The sequence below is a fragment of the Solanum dulcamara genome, chromosome 6 (genome assembly GCF_947179165.1).
Source record: "Solanum dulcamara chromosome 6, daSolDulc1.2, whole genome shotgun sequence".
NCBI lineage: Eukaryota > Viridiplantae > Streptophyta > Magnoliopsida > Solanales > Solanaceae > Solanum > Solanum dulcamara.
This window is the reverse complement of record NC_077242.1, coordinates 44,891,563-44,896,272: the sequence shown is the minus strand read 5'-3', so window position 1 is coordinate 44,896,272 and position 4,710 is coordinate 44,891,563. Positions and strand designations below refer to the sequence as shown.

General features: G+C 40.2%; 1 pseudogene; it reads right to left on the bottom strand.

The window, feature by feature from the left end:
- Positions 1-4,197: 4,197 nt before the first annotated feature.
- Positions 4,198-4,315, bottom strand: LOC129893608 (5S ribosomal RNA; annotated as a pseudogene).
- Positions 4,316-4,710: the final 395 nt, after the last annotated feature.

Here is a 4,710-nt window from a genome sequence, read left to right as displayed (position 1 = left end):
CATACCTGTAATACATCATGCAGACCCAGCTAAACAAAACTTACACATACAACCCATATATATGTCTACAGACCTCTAAGAGTAGTGACGATATCATATGGCGGAACAAGGCCCCCACCGTACCTTTGAATAAATAAATATATACATCAGAGGTTTGGTACCAAAACTCAGCTCCGAATCAATAGAGCTTCTTTTAACTTGCTAGGTGGAATCCTAAGCTAGTAGACTCCAAAAACCTGTGTCTACACCTGCGGGCATGAAACGCAGCCCCCCTGAAGAAAGGGGGGTCAGTACGATATATTGTACTGAGTATATAAAGCATAAGACATCATAATTAAGACAACACTAAAATAGGGATGCAGGATACAAGTATAACAGTTAATAAAGCACTATACCTGCGTCTTACAAAATAGAGTCATGTCTACCCTCATCAACCCTGTACCCGGCTCGCTAGGGGCTCGATGGTACAAAAACATCATTTATCATGATAGGCATATATGTGCTTTTAGCGCTGTGGAATGTACAGTCCGATCCATGTATAATGCAAGTACCTACCGAGGAACGACGGCCCGATCCATATATCATGTTATAATAATGATAATGTTGAGGTATGATGGCCCGATACGTATATCATAATGATGCCAAGGAATGATGGCCCGATCCGTGTCTCATATAACAGTGCCGAGGTACGACGGCCCGATCCGTACAATGCATAATAGTGCCCAGGTACGATAGCCTGATCCATATACATGCATATCATATAATAATGTCGAGGAACGATGGCCCGATCCATATATAATATAATATGCATATACATACATGTAGGACTCAGTAGCATATCAAATATCCCTCAACCATTTTCGTAAAGTATGCCCCAAGAACCCCCAGGTTTAGGAGCTTACAACTCCAATCACTATTCAGCCTATAGAAGGCTCGAGGGTCGTAGTTTAACTACTTTAAGACACTTAGCATTTAGGAGTGAACCAGAGTAACGAGTTATACTCGCAACTTACAACTGGAACTACCTCTATACTCAAATCGTATCTCAATTTACTTACATTTAAGACATCCCAAAGGGAAGAAGAGACAGGCTTTACACATACTACCTTTCATCATATAAAAGCCTTAAAAGGCAACAACTCAACTATTACAGGAGTTCTATCATCACGGAGTGAATGAAACTCATAGTTCATGCTTGGAATTTATGAATGGAATTACCCCAAGCTCATATTCATGTTATTCATTACTTACTTCTAACACATGCCAACATAAGAGAAGAATAGCTTTACATACTTATGCCAAAAACATGCCAAAAGAAAGCTTCACATACCTCTGGTCGACTACTTTTAGCCTGGCATGTCTCGTCGTCCTCTGAACCTATTTAACACGAAGGTAATACTAATATTAGTAACCTTCAACTTTCCAGCTTCTAAATCCACAACCAAGCACCCATAGGAACCAACTCCTTATTCTCCTTTCTCGACTAGTTTATTAACTAGTTAAGAAGTTAACGGAATTCGGGCAGCATCTCCTCTATAAGTTGCCCTATCCGAATTCCCAATTCTATCCCTAATCACTACAGCCAACCAACAACAATAACCTTCAACTCATATACACATAAAACATGGCAACATTACACAACATTGGCTCCAAACAACTTACTTAACATTACGATATCAAAATAGGGTCTTTAGCCTTTATTTTGTAAAACCTTTAATCGTGTGGAGAGGAGGGTCGTGTGGATGAAACCAGAAGCTCCCACACCTTTTTTAGAATGCCTTTAGGCCCTGCAACACACCATCACACATCATCAACATCCCCCCACACGCACAACGCCTCATTTCGACTACAATTTAACTATAGCGATTTCAATTTAGTTTATTTTGGACGTCAAGCATATTTATGATATTTTCACATTTCCAGCCACTTACACAACGTATAATACCCTCTATAAAACCCCATAAACTCCAATTTAAAATTAAAGGCCTTACCTTATGTTAAACTCGTCAAATTCCCCCAAACTATCAAAACGTGAAATCTGGACAGCCCACTGTCTTATATTGTCTCTTAGTTTCTAAGGGGTAATTGAGGGAAACAGGATTTGTGGCCTCAAGAAAAGTTATAGAAATGTGTCTCAAGGTCGCATACCATTTCAAATCAGCCATACAGCAATTTCGTACAAAGAGATATGCCCAAAATACCAACAGCAGTCTGTGTAGGATTTCCAAAACGAAATCTGGGCAGCACCTCCCCCATACTTCATCACCCTTTTTCGAGCTGATAAAAGCAAAACTGGGTTTTAGAGGCTAAACAAAAGTTATATCCCTATGAAATATCTTTCCAAAACATCTAGAATCACTCGAAACGGAGCTATACAGAAGGATTTATAATAATATTACTAACAGAAGTACCTTTTCTTTTGGACCAACCAGTAGCTCCTCCTCTTTGTTCTCTCAAGTTTTCTCTCAACTCTCTCTTATTTTTTTTAAGTGTAAAAGGATAATAAGATGACTTATTCATCAAAAGGAACATATATATATCCTTATTATAAGTGACACGTGTCATCCCCTAAGGGTGACATGTGTCAAACTCTCATTGGGCCAATTCATCCATGCAACCCATCCATGCTTGCCACGTGGCAGGTGGGGTCCACCCCAGGGTGTGTGACCTGCTTCCACGTGTCACTTTCATATGCTGCCACGTGTACCTATCACGTGCAGCCATGTGTCAAGTAGGTGAGTCACCTACTTGCTTCAAGTAGGTGCGTCGTTTCCTTATTTCCCTTCCGTGGGTTCGTAATCTCGTCGCACTTTAACAGCCTATGTATTCCTTGTTACTTAGTCTCAACACTCACCCAAGTAGCTTAAGTACATAAGACCTCCAAGTTGGTATCTTACATGAGTTAATCGAGTCCTACGACTCATTTCTCGGCCTCCAACTCCTTTCGAATTCTTATAACCCTATTTCCAATCTTCCTTATTATGAAACATTTCATTCTCCTTTCCTTGGAGTTATTTGTTAGCGTGGTAGATAATCTAAATCATGAGGCACTTTTCAAGAGACTCAAGACGGTGCCCCAAGGTGCAAAGGTATGGGGTATAACATCTTTCCCTCCTTAGAACATTCATCCTCGAATGTTAACTAGTCTTACAAGGTCTTACGAGTCCTTCAAGATTCCTCTGTACTGGTTTCCATTCATGGGCCTCGTATTAACTCATATGGTCTATTTAAGAGGGTAGATTACCTGTATGCATAGGGAACAGGTGATATTGCTTTTCTATTTCTTCTTTCAAGTTCCCTTACTACATATCATATTACACCCTTTACATGAACATGTGTAGGAATTTAAAGTAGCCCGGAAGATGCCTTAGCATCGCCATACTAGTTTGTATGTAAACCTGTATCGTTTCTTACTTCCTTCATCTACTTACCCTTGACTTTCCTCATATTCCAGTATATGAGAGATCTCTCATCCTTTCCTTGTTTTGCTGCTTATACACCATAATACTAGTAGTCAGTAACTTTGTTACCAACATCTTACCTTGAGTCGAGTATAGCCTGGCTATCCCTTACAGTATGCTTAAGTTCTTATAGTAATTCCCTTGTTGCATTCACCCCCTTCGGATGCACCCATTCTATGATGTAATACTTGTTGAAGGTCCTTACCAATAATTCTCAACACTATCGTAGGTATCATCTTGGCTTCTATCCACCCATTGCTGGCTTTTAAATTTTGCCAGCTTGTTCCAGCACGGGGTCTCACTGCACCATATCTATGCCTTCCTTTATATTGTCCATACCTTTGGTTGCCCAGGTATGACAGGTTAACACAATCATGAGGTGCTAATCCAGTCTAATTGCTGGTACTCGAGTCACGTAGCAATTTATTCAAAGCCACTTTCCATTTATTTTGGTCAATAATTAGCTAGGGCTTATAGTTGTTTCCAATTCTCAAATAGGCAGTACTTATATTCCAACGCTCGGTATCCCAAGCTTTGTCATAGCCCTAGACTTATCCCAGTGGGTACCACTTGTCCTTTTAATGAATTCGCAATGCACTAGTTGTTTTGCAAAGCTACATCCCCTATCTCAAAGGGTGTTATCATCTTTCACGGTGGAGTCACGTATCCACAATACTTCTTTATATCAATAATGCCATGTAAGGCCAACGTATATATACATGCATATCATCTCATATCACAGCCACACAGGGCTTTCCAAGGGATCATCCATCCCAATATTACTCTTGCCCAAGCATGCTTAACTTCGGAGTTCTGATGGAATCCGATGCGTTAGTGCTAGTATGATTGCATCTTGCCCCGTGGGGCACGTAACTACCGAAGAGGACGATGATTTAGCAGCTGATCCGGTAGGCCAGGCTGCACCGCCCAAGTTACCCTTATATTCTCATTATACGGACCACGTCCTATCTTTAGCCACTTTCTTACTAGGCTCTACTTGTTTTCATAACGATCCTCGTTATATTCACATCACATCCTTTTCGTATTCCACCCCACAGTATAATACTTCTTAACCTTTTTCACTATTCCTACCATGGGTTATTTATCCTTCTTAGTTAGTCTTATACTTAATATCTCACCAGCTGTTTTATTGATACTGTTACTCTTTTAAATTCTAGCGTGTCACAGTTTATCCCTGTGTATCAATTCTGTCGGTGCCTCAATATATTGTTCTATCTAGAACTACCAG